Consider the following 22193-nt stretch of genomic DNA (forward strand, 5'->3'; position numbering starts at 1 on the left):
TCAGTGGGAAGGCAGTTTTGCCAAATGGAGAGGGGCAAGACATTAGCTTTTGACCTTGTTAGCCTAAGCGACTGTGTGTGTGTGTATGCGTGTGTGTGTGTGTGTGTGTGTGTGTGTGTGTGTGTGTGTGTGTGTGTGTGTGTGTGTGTGTGTGTGCGTGCGTGTGTGTGCATGTGTGTGTGTGTGCTACATGCAAATAGCAACTGATTATGAAACTCGCAAATGATTACTAAGGGTTGTAGTGTTTACATGTTGTACAGAACTGAGTTGAGGAGGGTCAATACTGGTAAACAAGGCAAAATGCTGAGATATTTCAAATACCTAGAGAACAAAAACAAATTCTCAAACTATGCAAATCATGTGGGTAAAGAATATCGGAACGGTCTCACAGACTTAAAGGCACAATGTGTAATTTTCGCTAAAAGGGTCATAGCTTTATGACGCTGTGAATGAGCGTGGAATCATGGGAGTTGTTGTCTTCACCTTTATAGGCTATAGCCATGAGTGCTGAATTACTAGTCATACAGGTCATTTTATTTGTCGAATTGGTGTTTCCATGGTTTCTACGGAAGTAAAACTATAAATCGAGGGTAAAGCAGATATGATGTCATTGACCGGCAACGCAATGACACGGGCCGTTACACTGGTTAAAATAGCTGATTTATCTGGTTTTAAACATTGCTGGAAACATTTGAGATAAAGTACACGTCAACAAAATATATAACATTGTTCTAGTAGTTTTTGGATATTTTAATCCCGAAATCTTACATATTGTGCCTTTAAGTGTGTACATAAAATCAAACTGTTTGACTGACTGCAACATTACAATATTGTATCCTATATCAAAGAAAAGGTCACAAACTATGCTCAGATCAGTGTTATTTTATAATCATTGAGATACTATCATAGTTGTTATTAATATTTTTAATTCGTTTTTTAATTTTTTTTATTAATTGTGTTGTGTGTCTGTCATTATTTATATCATCTATTATTTGCATTATTTTATATCTATAGCTTTTCATTTGTATTGCAGTTTATAGTTCATTTAATTAAACTAAATGAAAATGAGAAATGTTTCATTAGCAACACACACACACACACACACACACACACACACATATATATATATATATATATATATATATACATATATATGCATATTTTTTTTTCCTTAGTTTAATTTAACTTTGCTATTCAAGTAACAAAAATACTGTCTCCAATCAAAAAGCAGATATTTTTAATTGAACTATTCATTTAAACTATTACAAAATTATTTCTCAACAACATCTCTACTCCTGCTGTATGTCAACAACTGTTTCATTTCTGTCCATTTTCATTTCACCTAGGGAACATCTGAGAGAAAATGTATACTTAAATAAAACAGAAGAAACATTTTATAAAACCTGCCTTTCAATCCTGTGTATTGGCATCTAATCTTCCAAAACCTAATAAACCAGACCACGTTTTCCAAGATTGCATTTCATAAGGAGTAAGGAATGGCTTGTGTAAATTCATAGAAGGTCGGTGATATGGGAAAACTAGATTAAGTGTCACGGTATCGGCATACATAAAAATCCAGATATTTCATCAGAGCCTCTTGATAGAGCACCAGATGCTTAACAAATTAATTAACCTTGCTTGCTGTCTCTCAGTGTTGATTGAATGCCCCTGTGTGCCATTCCCTGCCTCTGGTCTCGCATAATAAAACACCCACACATAAACAGAAATCCTGCCAAAACGCATAGGACTGACCGAGACTCTAGAAGAGGACATTAAGAATCTACACAAGAATTGACTGTTGGTTCCCTCGCTGACTCATAAATGTATTTAAGTCGATATCATCCTTATTATTTGCAGTATAAAGTTGTAGTAAAGAACTTGCTTTTATTGGAATATGAGTAAACTGAGCACGGCTTTATCATCCTCCAACTCATCATTATAATTACCAACATCATCATCATCATCATCATCATCATTCTTATATGTGCATCTGCATCATTGGCATCACATTAACTGTCGCCACAGGGGCATTGTGCCATTTTCAAAATGTAACCAAATCATTAAAATAACTATATATAATGAATGTATTCCAGATAAGACTAATTTGCATGGCTTAGCTTTTAATGCTCATTTAAACAGATATAAACACCCACGTCTTTATTTACAGATGCAGAAACATTGAAGTGAGTGGGAAGAGGACATATATATCAACATGCTTTATGAATGACACATGATGGCAAAAAAAGGCTGATCCGGTTGCAGTTTAAGTCATACCTAATGTAAACTGCCAGGGCATTACACTAATGAATAATATGCCTCTAAAGTCAGATATCATATGGCTGAATGGTAATGCTCAAGGCTAATGTTCAGCAACATCTGCTCTCACATTTGTGGTGCTGCACAGTCGTAGGGTGGAAACAATGCCGATTGTTATTTTCTGCAAGTTAGCGGAATATCTCGTGGGTCGCACCCAGCACACAGCTCGCTGTTCTCCATTTATGCAGATTTGTGAAAAATATCTGAAATATGAGAAAACATGTGGCACTTATTTGCTGACCCTGACAGTGACTTTTCCCAGTAACCCTTGAGAGACAGTGTTACCTGAGAGCACTTTTGATGGTCACCATGCGAGAGAGAGAGAGACACTGAGCACTGTAGAGATCTGTGCATATTAATGCGTTGCAGTCTGTATCTAAAGCTAAAGAGAGATGTGGCACAATAAGGAGGATCGATAACATTCTTACCTCTGAGTCTCTGTCTCTATTTATCTTTCCTTCTGTATTTGTGTCTAAGCTATATCAACACACGGTGCACATATATAATTACTGACATAAAGTAAACACCAAACAACTTAAAGTAAATTACAAGGGGAAGCTGTTTCGATCATGTGCAACCTTATTGTTCCTTTAGAAACTAACTAGAGTTCTGCAGTGATTAAGTATTTTATTTTAAGTCATCATCGCTTTTGTTCCCTAAACAAAAACCCAATAGAAATGTCCCATTGCCTTTTGGATTATTGTAGAAAATAACCTGTAACCAACAACAGTTTATGATTCTTACATGTTTCGTTCATCATGATAATCCTCACAAATGAACACAGCTTTTATGAATTTTTAAGCCTAAATTCAACTGCCAAAGGTAACAAGCTAAATTTAGGCTATAAACAAACATGATTCATGTTGTGTTGACATTATTTCAGGCATCTAATAAAACAACAAAAAAAAACAAAAAACTTCAGGACGTTGGAACTGGGAGCTAACACGCATAGGTTTTGGCCTACAAAAATGCATCATGCGGCTCTCTTTTGCATTTTGTATAATTATGGGATGGATGGAATGTGTGGTTACCAAGCAACTAGCAGTTCACTTTGCAATATTCAGAACATAAGCCCTGCTATCCTGTTTAGAGTTAGATTCTTACAATTTCACATAACAGTCTCTTACTTACAAGGAACACATTTGCCTCAAGGACCCATAAACTCTGCGATGTGTTTTTTTTTTTTTTTCACACCAATATTTTGTATCGTAGGTTAAATCTTTTAAAATATTTTCATACAACACTGGTCAGGGGACATGGCTTTTAAATGTTTGCAAACTTTAAAGACATTTTTTCCTATATAAATGAGAAATGTTAACATACTCTAATGTGGGGTTCAAGTGACTTGGCTTGCCATTAAAGGAATAGTTCACTTAAAAAATTAAATTCAGTCATAATTTACTTACCCTCAAGATTTTTCAGACCTGCATGAATTTCTTTCTTCTGCTGAACACAAAGGTAGATATTTAGAAAAATTTCGGTAACCATGATGAACCCCATTGACTTCCATAATAGGGAAAAATACTATGGAAGTCAAAAGAAATATCTTCTTTTGTGTTCAGCAGAAATTAAATTAATACAGGTTTGAAACAACTTGAGGGTGAGTCAATGATGACAGAATTGTCATTTCTATGTGAACTATTCCCACATCTATGCCAAATCTAGCAATGTCTCTAGACAAATAAATTATCCGATATCAATATTACTGAAATATGATTGACAAAAACAACTTTGTATATCTTTTGGTCTCCGTTAATTGCTATATTTGAGGTTATATATATTGCTGATTTATCTATTATGTGAGAGTTGCATATCTATGTCTTGAAGTGCAAATGGTAGATTATGAGATTCAAAGTGACAAACAAAATAAACCACCTGATATGTGTTTGAACAGCTGAACACTCTTTGCTCTGACAGGATGAAAAAAGAAACCTTGCAGAGCAGTAATTTCCGCAGTAATTCCTCTGCCCCACGGGATATCAAAGACGCTGCGCAAAAATGGGATTAGGAGGAAAGCATACAAAATCTTGATTGCGTTGAGAAGGAAAATGAATGCTGCAGAAAACAAGAAACCTATTTAACTATTGGTCGATCAATATGGGTTGTTCAATAACAGACGATGAAACTAAATATCATTATAGAACCTAAGATGAAAACAAAATAGCCAAAGTGAACTAAACACATGCAGTTCATCGACAATAACATTACATTTTTATTGTCAATCAGATGTCGGTAATATAATTAAAAATTTATAATTAAAAAGTGACTATAATATAGAAGAACATTTTGAGGTAAAATAACCTATTTTTAATTATTCAAACCAATTCCTTTAATACTGTATTAGTATAAAAATCTCACATCATCTGTCATCTTAGATTTATCTTCCACTGAGTGCAGCAAAATGCATTCTGGGGTTGCCTTGTCTACAAAGGAAATATGTAATGCTGGCTTTTGAATTTGGCTAAAAGAAGATATCTTACGAGACATAATTAAGCTGCCTATTTTTTGAACAGGCTTTGCGTCAGTAGCTCAGCTATATTTGTTGCTTCCAGGAAGTTCACTAGGCTTTGTACATTATATGAATCAGAATTAATCATTCTCTGAATCAACAACGAGGAATAGCAGTGAAGTATTGTTTAGATAAATAAAAAAATACATAACATTAGTGCTAAGTAATGTGTGAGCTGAAAGCATCTTTATGTGTTATGTATGGACCTTTTAAATATTCTTGCTGAATTTTGCAAGCATTATGGCATGCTAATTTGTTGTTTCCATCAAAGAAAGCTACAAAAAAAAAAAAGTGAAAAAGTATCACTTATGTAGTTAGTGTCAGCACGATGCACGTCCACATAAAGAAAGATAATTATTACATTTATCACTGGCTATGATCAGATCCCTAACACCATGAACACAGTCAAAAACCCTGCATTTTTCTTCTAATTCTTTCAGCCCGGATGATCAACTCATTTCTGAAATTGTGGAACCGACAATCTATGGGACTGCTGGACAGCTTACAATTCATGAATCTAGGTAGATTCAAGACGATTCTTCACTATCAAATATAGAACATGAAAGTAGCAAACAATTATAGAGAAGGTAAACCAGCAACACTTGGATTAGAAAATGTAAGCTATATTTAAACTGATATGAAGTTAATGTTGAAGTTAAAAGAAAATAAGCGAAACAATCCAGAACATTTGTCAAACTGTTTAAATAACGTTTATGTTTTCCAATCAACAAGTGCTTCTCAATATTCATGAACCTATAATAGAGTATGTATTCAAGCAGGAATAGGCCACATAAAACATCATGGGATAATTTAAATATAAAGGACTTACCTATTTAAGAAGACACGTTCAGAACAGCATGTAGAGGTGGCAACACAGGACAAAAAAAGAAAAAAAGAAACATGGTCAGAATGCTACACTTTAGACTAATGAAGCTACTTAATGGAGTAGCTACACAAAAAAAAAAAAAAAGCTATATGTAGTTATTTCCACCCCCCAAAAAAGACCTACAGTAAATACCTCTGATATACCATAAAACAATATACATGATACCAAGCAAATTTCAGTCACTATTTGACAATTCTGTGGTACAATACAATTCATGTTTCTATAGACGTTACTATGCAGTTGCACCAATACACCTTTTTTTAGAATAATGAGACCATAGATGGATGGTTGGATGGATGGACAGATGGATTGATGGGTGGGTGGGTGGATGGGTTTATGGATGGATGGATGGATGGATGGATGGATGGATGGATGGATGGGTGGATGGATGTGTGGGTGGATGGATGTGTGGATGGAGGATGGATGGATGGATGGAAGGGAGGATGGATGGATGGATGGGTGGATGGATGAATTGATGGGAGGATAGATGGATGGGAGGATGGATGGATAGATGGATGGATGAATGAACAAACATGCACATATTACTAGCTACTTGATTCCTCTTAGTTAGTTACGTATGTATTTATTTATTACACAAGTGCAGACTTAAGATAAAATATATATTAGGGCAAGACTTTCCCAAATGCTGCCAAAAGCAGAACAAAAGAGAACAAAATAACGCAGAGCAATCCTTCAAATGGATTTGTGATTAGGCTGCATGATGGTGAAAGTACGAGGATGAGAAAGACAGACAGAGAGAGAGAAATAAATAAAGAAAGAAAGAGAGAAAACCTTGTGCAGCGAGTGAAGATGAAACAGAATAAAGAGGTGTCAAAGACCCGTGGTGCTGTAGTTTAGACAGATGGTACTTTTCAAGCTCGGGCCCCTGACAATCCTTAAAGCAAGTGTCTATGCCTACATTTATGTGTTCAAAAGATCAACACACACATACACTTACGGCACAAATAGCATTGTTTTTGCTGTTCACTCTTTTGAACTCTGTCCTTATCCTTTTGCAAAACATGGCATGGCAACAACAACAACAAAAAAGCTGCTTTGATGCGTTACAAAATGGCTGCAGTGGGAAGATCACTAAAGTCCTATGCTTTATACAACTCCCCCAGACCCTCCCTTTTTTTAAATCCAAAAGTGCAAGTTTCGCCATCACACCCCTCCATATAGTTGCCTCGGCTGTTGACAAGAGAGATGGAGTGTGTTGTGCCAGTGTGTGTCCTCTGCAAAGCACCTGATTACATTCATGGAGCCAAGAGGAGATTTATGAATGCAGACTCAAGCAAAGAGCGGCCCCATTCGCACTCTAAATAATGGCAGGGCGAAATATCTTTTTTTCATTTCCATTCCCTGTGTCCCAAACTACCGTCTCAACTACCCAAATGAATATTTACCCCACTGAGATTATCTATCCACCTCGGGATCCCATTCAAAGGGTTATTTCAGTGCAAAGGACGCTGGAGGCGACGGGGCCAGATGCGTGGTTGGTGTGGTGGGGTGTATTTGGCGTTTGGTTTGTAGTGTAGCCAACATCCCCTGCAGAAAAACACAGTTTATCCTCTCTAATGTAAATATTGAACAGGTTTCGGACCAGAGGGAATAACTAATGTTAATGAATGGGGAAACTCTTAGCTTAGCACACTTTATCAGAGCATAAGCATGCTGTCCAGGCTCAGAGGCGGCAGATAAATTGGAAGGAGTTTGTTTTAAAACAGATGAATTGGGCGAGACCACACTACGTGCAACATGATCAGTCAGTGTCAGCTTATGTGAGTCAGTCTGCTGTAATAACGTTAAACTGGCGCGGTGTTCTGCCAAGCCATAATGTGATCCAAGGCAGGAGTCCAGGAAAATGGCTGAATGTAGACATATACGCATAGCTTGACATGTATGATCTGTGTGTGACGGGAAATGAAAGAGGGATTTGACATTGATGGTGATGCCTGTTTAAATATATATATATATATATATATATATATATATATATATATATATATATATATATATATATATATATATATATATGAAATGAATTGTTCTGCATCTGAAATTTGATTGGATGAGCCACTCCATTCTGCTGTGTGTCATGCCCATACGAAATCCGCAGAAAGTGTCAAAGATGTCACGGAAATAGACCACATATTATTCACAAAGTACTACACATTCCTCTCCTTTTGTATGTTTGTTTATTAAACATTTTGAATTCTTTCTGGTAACAATAAGAGTGTAGGACTTACTCTTTGTTTTCTACCATAAACAATTAATCAAGAACTAAATGACTTAAATTAAATTAAATGAATGCATATTTTGCCACTTTCTCCACCACAAAATAAGTGCGATTATATTTTAATAATAATTTGAGTGGAGATGGATGTGTCATTACACCGAGATGTACTGTAATGAGTAGAGCTAGCTAAAACAAATATTGATTTCTCGATTGTAATCAACTTTCAGTTTTATGAACCACTATTGATTCTTGAATCCAAAGAGTATATATATTTTTGGATTTAAGAATCAATATTGGTTCATAAAACTGAAAGTTGATTACAATCAAGAAATCAATATATTTTTTTTAGCCAGCTCTACTCATTCATATATATATATATATATATATATATATATATATATATATATATATATATATATATATATATATATATATATATATATAAACTGTTTATAACAAGAAAACAATCTATGTTTAGGTCAGTATGTTACTTGCTACTTATTTCAAATGATTTGTGGAGTAGGATTTACTTTGAAATATTTCCCCCAGAACTGGGTAGTGAATTTCACAAATAATTAGAAAGTAGTAAGTAACATACTGAACTAAACATATACTTTTGAAGTAGAAATGTATGCATTCGTTTATTTATTTGTATTTGATTATGTATTAACTAACCACTAACCCATAACATGATTGTTGAAAACTGTTTAAAACGTATTAATGAAAACAGCCTAATTTGTTTCACTATATGATCCACTGTATTTGGGTTTTACATAGTTTTTATCAGTTTTATTGGATAGCAATACTTTTATTTTCACTACAGAAGTAAGCTATTTTCTGTGTATGTGCCATCACCTACTGGTCAGCCATATTGTGGACTACTGCATATTGTCCTCCCATTAATTAGCTGTAGTATTATAATTTAGCATGAATGGTTCTTTGTGTGATTTGCTGGATTGATTCATATCACAAACAAACAAAACATAATCACTTGTTTGAGATATGACCTAACAAATGTTTGCGATGGTGTTTATTTGCAGGCAACCCAAGTGTGAATCAAACTTGGATTATTCTCATAATTTGAAATGTACTGTCAAAGTATTTACAGTATATTAAATATTAACCCATTTACATCCCAAACACTTTAAAACCCTACAAATGTCTAATAACACTTTAAGGTTAATGTAATATTGAATAATGGAATAGTCAATTTAATTTACGACCAGTTGTCACATGATTCATAATTTTTTTTAAAGTCTTTATGATGTTGTTAATGTTGGTAATGTCTCCGTCAATGTTAATCCAATCAAACATGTACACTTTATGTACAAATAACTACAAAAAACTAAAATGTCTGCTCAGAAAATGTAGAAAAGGAACTGCATATCTTGTAATATTTTTAACATCCTTTCAACCAAATAACATTTGCATCATGATCTTATAACTTATTGGAAATAAATGAAATGTAGCCTGAAACCTAAAGAGGACAATAACTCTGAAGCAGTGAGGGTGAATTGTGAAATGAAGCATAGCACTTTGTAGCTGCTTCAAGGGAGATGCCTCAGAGTATACTTGTCAACTCCAGAGACTGAGCAGAATGCAGCTGGAGGAAATTGGCCAGGAAATTGGTGGAAAAGAGACTTTTCTCTATCGACAAAACAACTCTATCTTGTTCATTTTTCTCTGAGCTCCATTCAGACTGTTCTCAAAGATACAGTCATGCTGAGGACGGTGGGTGTCCGCAGAGGAAAATAGCAGTCAAATATGTGTGACTCGAACTCTGACATTTAGAGGACGCGACTGATGCTAACAAACATGCCTGCGGACAGCTTGCACACTTATCATACATTTTAATCTGATGGAACAAATAGATCTGCTGCACTTCCCCCATGGTTTCTTAAAGTACCTTAAAGGGTTTGTGATATGAGACATCAACTTGTCCTTGATCTTCTGACATAGGTCCTTGCACACCCTACAAATGTTATAGCTTAAAAAGTACTCAGTACAAAAAGAGCATTTATGTCAACAAGCTGGATATTTTGGATATTGTTTGGATATTGTGGGATTTGTAATGTCACACAGGAAAATATATTTGCATGTCACAGCTGTATACACTGGACACAAGAATCAAAAGCAACTAGGACACATTACAATCACTGACACTGTCTACAATGGATACAGTACAAAGATGCCTTGTCAATTTCAAATGTACTATATGCGTTTGAGCTACTGCCAAAGACAGGACAAATAGAAGAGCAAAGGGACAGTTGCTTTGATGTGCCTGGTTTAAACAGCATGCTTGCATCTGTACAGCCTTCAGAAGGACCCCAGCGTAAGGAAAATTACGCATGTCAGATAATGTTTGTTCAGGGCATTTGACTGCAGATTGCTTTGTACACATGGTGTTATGGAGAGTTTGCAAAGAAAGTTTTGTTGAAAGATGAAGCAGCCAACTCTATTGGATCTGAGAGCAACTACATTGCAAAGCGTAAGTTAAAATTGTATAAAGCTTTGTTTATAAATTACAGTTTTATATAGATAATGCTCTCAAAACACTTACTCGTGTGCAATAGCTATGGTTGATGCTTTTTCCCATGCAGTTGTATTAACCAATCGCAACAATGCCATTTACTGACAAGACTGAAGGGAAATGGCCATAAATCTGATCATTTCAGAAATAGGGCCAGACAGGTTGAAAATAATATTTTTTTGTGAATATAGGACTTTTTTTGTATACAACTTTAACATTATAAGTGATTATAATGTATAATGATAACATTATAACCTCAAAGAACAATAATAAAAAAATCATGAAAAATTTCATGACCCTTTAAAAGAACCACTTACAATAGCAAAGATTTCTGATTTTAAGAATTTAACAGGCTGTTCTAGCGGTGTTCTTTATATACAAATGGCCTCAATTATGATTGACTAACCTCTTTGAATGAAATGAGTAACAGTGTCCTTACCAAGTTGCTGAATATTGAAAAGACACTGGTATTAGAGACTTTCCACTCGACCCAAGCCCACATGTATGTTTTATTTATGTATTCATTTTGAAGTAAAACAGTCTGCAACATTCACTTGATCTTTGAGTCAGAGCAGGGAATCCATTTAATTCTTCTCGCTCCTGTTTTCTACATGACCCTTGTAACTCTCCTCAGGGACACTAAGCTATCAGTGCATGTGCTACACAAACCAAAAGTTTGGTGCCTCACTCACTCCCTAGAAGAAAGGTCAGATTGACACATTCATCAAGTTCGGTCTACCCTGTCTGAAAGTCCTAAACCCTGTCTGAATCTTAACACAGATGTATGCATGTTGCACTCAGCGCTCAGACCCAAGGGCTTTACCTGTTACATACAAACACTTAGTGTCATGTTTGACTGAGCTCTCTTTTTATGGTTATGTGGCAGCTGATGAATGTTTTCCGCCTCTTCTTCATGCTAAACAATCACTTCATCCCTCGCTTGCACGCCCTCCTCCTCTGGTTTCACTCACTTGCCGCACACCCTCTCCTCTCGCTCATGACAACTGGATGGCAATGGATGGAAAATGCCGACAAAAGTGTCTGGCTCGGCTGAGTGTGAGAACCTTGCCTGCGGGCATGGCCATGTGAAAAGGGAATTACTTCAAAGCTGCAATGGATTGTGGGAGTCTTACACAGACCATTCGGCCACTTACTGCAGCCTGCTCTCAGTTTCTGCTGAGCAAATCTAATGTGTTCTCTTACAATCAACCTAATCTGTCAAAAGTCCACATGCCTTAGGTTTTTGATATATATCAAAATATATATAGAATATATACAGTGTATAAACAATGATGCACATTTTCATTGAAGGCTGGGGGGGGGGGGGGGGGGGGGGGGGGATATGGTTACATTCTACACTCTGTAAAGCCATGTAACGATGCCGTTGATTTTATCAATCCGAGCGCGAGTCTGATGATGAAACATTGCAAGAAAGTTATTCAACCCGAACCTCCATCGCAAGGGCGACTTGAACAGGATGTTTCTCAGTAATACGCTACTCAGTTTGTCGTACATTATGAGATGTTGCAACTGTAATTCCTCACCATCAGCATTAATAAATGTCCATCAACAAACCGATGTGTATATTTCTAAATTATTGAAGTGAATATGCGGGAACTGTATCATTAACTGTATCAATAACAGTGCATACATTAGCCGAGCAAAACAAATCTTGCTCCATACTTTATCATTACTCAAAGTAGTAAGAAAGACAAAGAATCTGCATTAATTGACAAATTTTAGGTAATAGTGGCCAACAGCTGATTAGCAGAAGTATTTTCAGACACAGGAAAACAGCGACTTCTCGACATGTACACAACACAAACCAGCTAGTGTTTAAGGGCAGGTCAAAGTAGTAGTTGTTCACGGGCAGCCAATAGGTGGCCATTATGCAAATGTGTAACTTTGTTAATCATGTATACGGAAGTGAGACATACGTTTCGGCAGTTTAGAATCAAATGACAATAACTTTATTAATCTTGCACTTTGATCTTTGCAGACATTTTACATTCACAAACAGCTACAGTATATTAAACACTGCACGAAAGGTAATATCTGAAAAAGTACAATAGGGAGGGTAATCATTTCTCCCCGTTCTAGCTTGTACTAGTCTAAACAATGTCTGAAACTGTGTACTACCTGCACTTCTCGTGTTTATTGCCTCTTCAATATGAATTACTTGTATTCCGTATTTGTAATTCGTTTTGGATAAAAGAGTTTGCCAAAATGAATACATGTAAATAAATATAAATGTTTTAAGATTTTTTTATAAGATCAGATTTTTTTTTCAACTGTCAGAAAAGAAGAGTAAGTCGACATAAATAATTATTTATCATATTTGCACCATGTTAAGTAACAATCTGAAGTTGCCCACCCAGGCCAACAGGGAGAAAAACAAAACAAACATTGTTGAGCCCTGAAACCGCTTCCTCATTTGACCAAAGCTTCCACAGGCCTGCACAACCAGCCCGTCCTTGCCGGCAAGGGCGGGTGTAATTAAAAACAAAACTGAAATCAAATCAAGCATAACATCAAAAATAAAGCCAACCAATACAGCTTTAATTGGTAAAAGGGACCTTGTATTAAATCAAAGATACATTATACGGTGCAGAAATTTGGTCTTGTTATGCGAAGAGGGAAACGCAAGGATTAAGAGGTTAGAGAGAGAGATGGAGCGAAGACAAATGAGAACAAAATCTAATGAAAGCAGATGGCATTCAGAACGAGTCCTGCCCAAGGCCAGCACCCTCCCTTCTCACTATCGCTTTGGTCTCTTCCCTTTACACCATTAGACAAGGTAAGAAGGATGTCAGGATGGAGGGTGAAGAGGAATCTGTCTCTGCAGAGGTGGACTGTGGGAATTAGCAATCAAGAGGGGTTTGTTAATTAGTTTACAAGTCAGACTTCTGCAAGAAGTCATGTTTTCCTTTCCCTTGGCGAGGAGAAAACCAGCATGAATGCCCTATATTGGGGAAGGAAAATATGGCGTGTTGCATCCCGCCCTGCATGACTTAAAAACGCTGAAACGCATTAGACCCTGAAAAAAAAGCTTTTGATTGTATTATTTACTGTGATATCCAGCACTGCATGTACTATTGAGTACTAAATATTTATGCATGCATAACCAGATAGGTAAACGAAGAGCGATGGTTTTCTACTAAAACAAAATATTCGCTTCAGATGCAAACTGCAATGTTTTTATATTTGTATATTAGTAGCAACACAGCCAAAGTCTTGATGTCCATTAAATCCACAAGATGAATTACTCGCTGATTCAAAATATTACAAAGCAGAACAAATAATTGAATCTGCCAAGTTATAAAGCACAAAAAAATCATCCCCCTTTTTCTTATCCTCCATCTATCTCGCTCTCTGTCGACCTGACTGTAGAAAAGATTAAAATTCATCAATCAATCACACATTTTAATGGCCAGACCATCTCCCTGACACCCACAGCAAAAATTGAATCACAAAAGCAATTTAATTAAATTGAACTGCGATTCAATAGCTCTAATCATTCTGCACAGTAAAATGAAATCTCGTTCCTTTAATCATACCCCCATGTTAAATAATTACTCAATTTGGGGGTACGGTTGGGATGGGTGATGAGTTAGTAACTAAAATAATATTTGTGTATTTACACTCGCGGCGTTATGGATGTACGGTTTAACCGCCTCTTGATGTGGCATGTTTGACCCTGTCGACTTGCTTTGCAGCAATTTAATTTCTGGGCACCATGTTAAATTAATTACAGGTCTATGTGATGGAATTACACTCCTTACACAATTATTGCACTATTCAGATTTCCCTGCTTAAAAGAAATGAACCAAAATAAATATGACTTAACCTCTCTAAACAGTGGTTTGCTTTAAGTTAGGAAATAATTCAAAATGTTGTAATATTCTATTTGTAAAAAACAAGTATTCACTTACAAATTAAACCGATGTCGCAACGCATCTGAATGATTGAAATCAGAAATGTAAATCTTGTGTCATAACCTTTTTTTTTTTTTTTCATTTGTGAACCTACCTAGAAGACACTTAATTAAATATAGACGTGCACATGCGCTTGCAGTGCAGTATTTAAAACACAATACAGCTTTAAGGAGATATTCCGAGCTCACTCCTGTAATAAGAATCAAATAAATGATGCTGGAGGGTCGCAGACTCAAACACTCTCAGTGGATTCTCTGAGCCTCCCGGGTGTTATGAAACACAATTAATCACATCCACAGGTAGGGGTGGACGGTCAGAGCGCTCTTCCAGAACAGTCAGAGAGGTTATAGAAATGCAAAATGGGTCGTATAACGGTCGAAGAACCGTTCCAGTTTCCAGGGGGGGGGTGCAAACGTGTGTTGAGCAGGACAGGGAGAGAGAAAGAGAAATCAGGAAATGACTTGTTGACACTCTTACACCAGTTTAAGTGGCATGTTGCCATTAGGGATTAAACGTGTGGAGGAAGCTGGCCGCTGCCAAGTAAAGTGCCCGTGTGAGTAGAAAAAGAGCAGCAACTCTATCTTGATCAATTCAAGTCAGGCCAAGTGCTATAGGTGTGAGAAATGTTATAAAAAATACGGAACAGTAATGTAAAAAGCACAGAACAAATAAAGTGTCTGCTAAAAAAAATCTTATTTTTTTCTAGTAGATTTTACTTTGCAATATGCATTTATTTTTCCATTTTTCCCAGCTGTAACAGCTGCTGGAAATAACAATACAACATTTTCAATATTCTATTTATGTTTAATGAAAGAGGCACAGGGCATATTCTTCCATTCTTTCTGCACAGTTTCTTTTTTAATTCTTGGTCTGCGTACCCATTCATCAGATGGATACAGATGGACGTCAGATGGTCTTTGGCCGTTGTGCTGCATATCACACCGTGAGCGCTGCTTTTTTTAGGACACCATCAAGATGCAAGAAGATCCAAAATAATTATAAAAAATGAAAATATATATATAAAAAAATGTCTATAGTAATAATAATAAACCCACATTGATCAAATAGTAATTTGACATATATTGCTGAATTGCAGAAACAAAACACTTTGGATTTGTCAATAGCTACAGTTGTTGGTCAGATAAGTTGCTGTACATGCATACACACACACACACGCACGCACACACACACATACATACATACATACATACATACATACAAAGTACATCCAAACAAATGACACCATTTCCAAAAAAGAGACATTTATTTTTAATGAGTGTAACTTTAAATTTTGACAATGCAGTGATACTGCGATACTAACCATCTAGCATGCCAAATGTTACTGATGTTACATTTTCAAAATGTTGCTGTGTGTACAAAGTGTTTATTAGCTGACTGAAACAGAACTCTGTCTCAAACAAGTGTCAATATTGGCCTTGCATAATGCACCTCTTTTGCTCTGAAAACAATTTGCTGTGCTTGGTTCCCTATGAACATCACAAATCCTAATACACATAAACAGCTCCTGAAACTACCTAGGCCATACTTCAGGCAAACAGAACGAGCAATTCACCAAGCTCTGCTAGGTACCCCTGCGTGTTTACAGAGCTCATCTTAAATTCAGATGTGGCTACTGTGTTTCATGGAAATGGGTTTTGAAAGGTTACGACTGCGTGTGAATCAAAACCGCACTGGGGGAAACAAGACAAGATGAGCCAATATAACACATATTTCTCTTTCATAAACAGCTTATTGACCGACGTGCCATTTGAAACTGGTTCGGTCAACTTATACAAGCTGCGCGTGCTAGGCGGTGGCGTGATGGGATATGTCCCTTTCTGAACTTGACCTTCTGTGACCTGTGTCACAACGGACTGAAGCTAGACAAAGTACACACTGGCTGCCTTCCAGCGCACGATACATCAACTGGCTATCATCTTACCAGGGTATTCCAGAGACAGAGGGACACTAACTGGCCCAACATCAGACTGCTTTTAGAGGACAATTCATCACTGGGCAAGGCATCACTCTGTCAATTCCCAATCCCACAATGTTAGGAGACGAAGGGTTGAGTGGATAGGCGAGAACACAGGATCTTCAGCGTTGGGATTTGCAACAACCTCAATGTGCCATTCACTCTTGAAGGGGCAGAGAGAGTCTGACTTGTGAGGCATCTCAGGACCAGATAACAGACTTCAGCAGTCTTGTCCTTCTCAGCAATGAGAAAAAATAGTGAGATTTCACTTTCAAAGCACGTCTGGGGTCAAAAGCGCATTCCCCATGCAAATTTAGTGGATTTGGAACATATGGAACACCATATTGTGCAATGATAAATGTGAAGATTAATGCAAAGCTTAAGTTCATGGTTAAGGGAACTACTTTGAAGACACTATAGCTTTGTTGCCAGTTGTGTATGTAACTTATGCAGAAAATATAACATGGAATATCACATTAAACATTAAGCATTGTTTCCATCCCACATTGTTCCATCATGAGAACAAAACCGTCGCTTCCTGGAATATTGGGGCAAATGTGGCTCTTTTCTCGTATGATTACTTGCGCATGATTTAAAAAACAACACATTCCAGCGCCAGATCACCTATTATTGAAGACAAATTAATGTCAAATGGATGTTTCATTTGCATTATATCTGTGTGAGAGGTTTCAAAAATGTGGTGGGGAAACCCTTGCTAAACGTGTTAGGGACATGTCCCATCCCCAACCGCTGATATCTGATGGTCAGTAGTGGTTCACTAAATAAAATAATTAAATAAATACCAAAAGCACTTAACTCGAAAATAACTATTAAATAATCAAATAACTTGAAAACTGGCTGACTGAAATCAGCTTGAAAATGCTAGCTCATGAAATGAAGGCAAATCCATAAAAACGGCCATGTATTGAGCCATATAAACGACCTCAAATAAACTATAAAAAGGTGAAGACAAGTATGTCTGAATGCTGCAATCGATTTTTTATTGGTTAAAATCAATGGAAAATATCTCATATTTGAGGCCTATGCTTGCGCCACAGAGAACACAAAAAGCGCAGTCATGTTATCTTGCGTTTGGAGGCAGATGCATGGTGTTTGAGAATGCCATCGTGTGAGACAAGACATTATTCCCAATCATTTCAATGACAGACTTTAGCTCAGGCATTTTAGAATGACCAAACCAACATGTGAGATGCTGTGCAACAAAATTGGTTTACTGGATAGTTCAGTCATCCAATCCCATCCTCTATTGAGGCAGTCACATGATTTTTTTTTTTTTTCGCGCATACAGTTATTTATATGGTAAATGTTTCCATCACAGCATGTATTCTTAGAGGACCACTTGAGCCTCAATTGATCGCATTCATTTTTTTATGAAACATTTTTAGAAGTTATGTGCATCTTTGCATGCAAATAGGTGGATAAAACCACACTACTGATGACTTTCAGAATATGTTTGTGAGACTGTTTAACAATGAGTCATCTTATTTTTTAGGAAGACGTTCATGTAAAAGAAAATTATTCTAAATCATAACCATGAAATTGAATCTGTGACATAGAGGTGCCTTGCCCTTGTTCATGTGTGTTTCTAAATGTCTCCATAGTTCATGCGCCTCAGAGCAGAAAAGATGTATCTGCTTATCGCCATCTGAATGCCGTAGTTTGCATTCTAATGCTCACAGTATGTGCAGGAGAAGAAAATACATATAAATTCAGCTGCATCAAAAACAGTTCACTCTTTAACACACACATACATGTTTGTTTCACTATAAGGATATTGCATAGACATCCATTGATTGTATATCAGGTTAATGTTCTATGGCCTAACCCATACCCTACCCTTAAACGTACCCATCACAGAAACATGTGCAAAACACTTTGGCTTTTTAACTTGAGAGGACCAGCAATATGTCCTCACTAGTCAGTTGTCATTATATTTCACTGTATAAATGAGGACATTTGGCCTAATATCTAAACCTGTACACACACACATAGCTGAGAAGAACTGTGCCTGTTTGCATTATGCAGTCTCCATCAAACATTTAATATGAGTGAGTAAGTGCTTGCTAACCTTTGTCTACGATCACACCTACACGCTCTCCTGAGGCATAACAGCAGACAGCATTGCGTTTCAAAGTGTTCTGGACTAAAAACTGCCAGTTGGTATCCTCACAATTTTTGGTTGAGGAACAAAGGTAGTCCATGCTAGCTATGGGCTTGAAAACAATGCAAAAAAATTTCCACATGAATAAAAGGTCATGGGTTTCATAATTCAGCAGAGTAATGGAACTTCTGTGCATGCATATCCAGAGTAGGCTACACTACAAATCTGGACTAAAAACAGTGTAATTAAATATTATTGTTTTACTGTATTCAAAATGATTTTGCCGGTGATATTCAATTATGTGGCATTATGAATAGAGCTTTTAATGCTCTTGTGTATTTGGTTATGGAGTTTTCAAAAGACCAGCCCAAAACTTAAGCATACTTGGAATTTTCACATTACTCTTTGGCTAACTAACAAGTGCTGCTTCCATCAGGAAATGCAAATCTATTTAGTCATTGAGCGAGAATAGGGCACCATCTGAACGTACAGCCTTTTAGCATGCAATTATTGACAGTATCGTGTCACTATATAGATTAAACTTCTGAACTGGTTCTATAAGAATGCTAGAGCCTTAACATGTGATTGCAATCTGTAAATTGTTTGCATCTTCTGAAAATTAAGAGAGTGATGGCATTAAGCAGTTAAACAAATCATCAAGGGGGGAAAAGTATTACTTGGTAAATTTCTTTGCTTGTCTTTAATCTCCTTAGTAAGTGTGAGGAAACTCACAGTGGACAAAATTATCCACGCTGAATGCAGAAAAAAATGGGTATTGTGAAAAGTAGGAAGCAAATCTACCTCAGATACTACTCAAAAACCCAAGGAGAGAGGAAACAGAGTTTCAGAGGAAGTTTGTGACAAAATCCAAATTGTTTGTGGTTCAATTGTGCAAAGCATCTATAAATCTATTTCGCCAGCAAAGCAGAATTATACTTATATAAGCAAGGAATTCAAGAAAGAAACTATAACGATTTATCTCCGGAGCTTTGAGATATTTATGATATATGATGTTAAGCTTACTCAGACAGAAAATAGCTTTTTCTCTGGCTATTAAAAACTCAGAGTAAAAGAGGCAAAGGCATTAGGAGAACATCTCAGAGGCACCCTCAGCCAAGCCACAGGCAAACACAGCAGATCTCCAAATATCAGATCCGACAGAGGGACTCGCTTTTCAGTCTCAGACATTCAATCCTCATGTTTGTGATGTACGACCTTGTAATAGCCGGGAAGCACAGCATCTTGAGCCCGTCAAACTGAATTAGGGGTTTTGGGGAAAAAAGAACACTATTTAAAGAAAATAATTTGTTGAAGCATTGAGCGAAACGACTCGTTGGTTTGTTGCTCTGTTTCATCATTCTACTGCTGCCGTATGCCTGTCCTGGAAGGAAGAGAACGCACACAGAGACAGAGACAGTCTGTCAGGAACGGCTCGTCACAATTTGGAAACCAGTTTTGGATACAATGAAGTAGTGCTGCACAAAAATAACATTGACAATTAAATACACTTTAGGCTGACTTTCAGGGAACCTAATCGAAATTATTTTAATATACAATGTCATCTCATTATTATTTTTATAATAATAACTTGTTGCTAGAATTTTGTTTGGATCAATGTGAATGGAAAAATAAAACAGATCAATGTGTTATTCGCAATGCAACTATTAAGCCAACTTAAGCATAGATTTAAAGAGTAACTTTATGTGTGCAACATTACATGCTCTGAGACAAACATGGTTTCATGAGCGCCACACATACGTATGCAATAGATGGCAGAACTTTGAAGTCACTTTGAAGCATGCAGCGCATAGAGATGATATGTTTAATGAAATCACAGCCTTTTGTGGTTTAATAGTCACACTAGAGAATATTTCGGTTTAATTCAATGAATTGTGCGGCCCTACAATAAAGTGAAAGCTTTCTGGAATGTGGGTGTGTGAGTGAGTGAGATACGCAAAAAAAAAAAAAAAAAAAAAGTGTCTGATCCATAACCTAAAATGCTCAATGAGCTTATGAATGGCAGTAAAAAGAGCAAATGACTCCCAACTTAAAGCCTTTACAATCGTTAGTGGCTTTATAGGTGCTAAGAGCCCACTGATCAGCCTTTAGTGGCCTGAGGCGGGTCAGAATAGGGGGCTTCCATGGTAATCCATAGTCACCCATCGCAATGGAATAGGCTTTTAATGAAGCAGTGGAGCACATCGCACACCACAAGGGCCTTACTGATGATCGATGTGCAGGTCAGTACCCGAGAGGGCTGATTGATCTAATTGAGGTTTCAATTGATTGAAGGCCAGACAGCCTCTGGTGATATGTGAAATGTAGCAAGGTTAAAAATAAGACAATCTTTAATCATTGAGGTGACTCATTCTTTGCAATGCAAATAAAAGACTATTCATTCTTACCCCTTTTCCACCAGCAAGAACCAGGTGCTGGTTCAGAGCTAGAGCTAGAGCTGGTTCGGAGTTGGTTCTACTGACGGTTCTTCTAAGAACCGGTTTGCCTTTCCACAGGCTAGTGAGCCACAACAGAGCCAGATCTTACGTCACTGTGTATACATCTCATGTTGCCCAGCAACGCTAGCGCGGCAGCCCTAAACAAAAACACACCAGGCTTGTTCGAGATGGTTCGGCTTCTCGCAGACCGATCGCCGCATGACATCAAAGCACTGTGAAAGCGATCCAAAAGCACAAGGAGTCGTATGCTCTCCAAACACTCCCGGAGCTCTGATCGGTCCGCACCGCTCCGATGCATCTCGAACAAGCCTTACATCAACAATGGCGGTCGTTGCGTTACTATTGATGCTCATGGCTTTGCGAAACTAAGTTACATCGGCATCCAAACACGGCGAATCCAACGCGTTCGTGCAGCTCGCCGTAACGTGCATAGACGGAGATTACAATCGAGCAGCTATTAGCTCGATTAGCAGCCATTTAAAAAATGGCGGTCACAAGTTTCTTTTTGTCTTGTTGGTCACAGTAACCCCGCCCCCAGCCCCTGACGCAAGCGGTTCTTACTTCTAGCCCAGCAATGTTTTGGTGCTACTTAAGAACCACTTTTACTGGTTCGGAGCTGGTGCTTTGGTGGTCGAAAAACAAAGAACCGATTTGAAACTAGGCTCTGGCTCCGAACCAGCACCAGCTCTGCCTTGGTGGAAAAGGGGTATCTGAGTACAGTTAACTGATTTGATGTAAGGTATGCAAATAAAAGAAAGAAAAAAAAAGAAAAAGAGGGTTGATGGTACACACAAATAAATAAATAATATATATATATATATATATATATATATATATATATATATATATATATATAAATATAACAATTGCTGTTTCCTATATTACAATAAATCATTATGTAATATATGTTAGGCGCAATATATAGGTAGACTACCGGCAGCAAATAGATATGTTTCTTAAACCAGAAGGAATGGAAAAGATTGCTTTCTGTGAGCAGAAATCAAATACGCTAGCATGCTAATGTTGGCCTGGAACAGCTAGTATCTTCAAACCCTCATGAGCTGTGGTAATACACGTTGTCAAAACAAACTCAACAAAAGAGAAAAGCAGAACAAAAGGAAGCACTAGAAAGGGAAACAGAGCCCCCTGCCACACCTCACTGTGGGAGAAGAAGAGAAAGGAGTGATGGAGGGAAGAGGGAACGCTCCTGCGAGGTGCGAGCCAC

At 37.2% G+C, this 22193-nt stretch overlaps 1 protein-coding gene across 3 annotated transcripts in view; it reads right to left on the bottom strand.

Annotated features, from left to right (window-relative positions):
- The window catches only part of ctnna2 (catenin (cadherin-associated protein), alpha 2), a 450781-nt gene that overhangs the window by 137746 nt on the left and 290842 nt on the right, over positions 1 to 22193 (bottom strand). The gene's annotated exons all lie outside the window — the stretch shown is intronic.

The sequence above is a fragment of the Phoxinus phoxinus genome (genome assembly GCF_949152265.1).
Source record: "Phoxinus phoxinus genome assembly, chromosome: 6".
NCBI classification, from domain to species: Eukaryota; Metazoa; Chordata; class Actinopteri; order Cypriniformes; family Leuciscidae; genus Phoxinus; species Phoxinus phoxinus.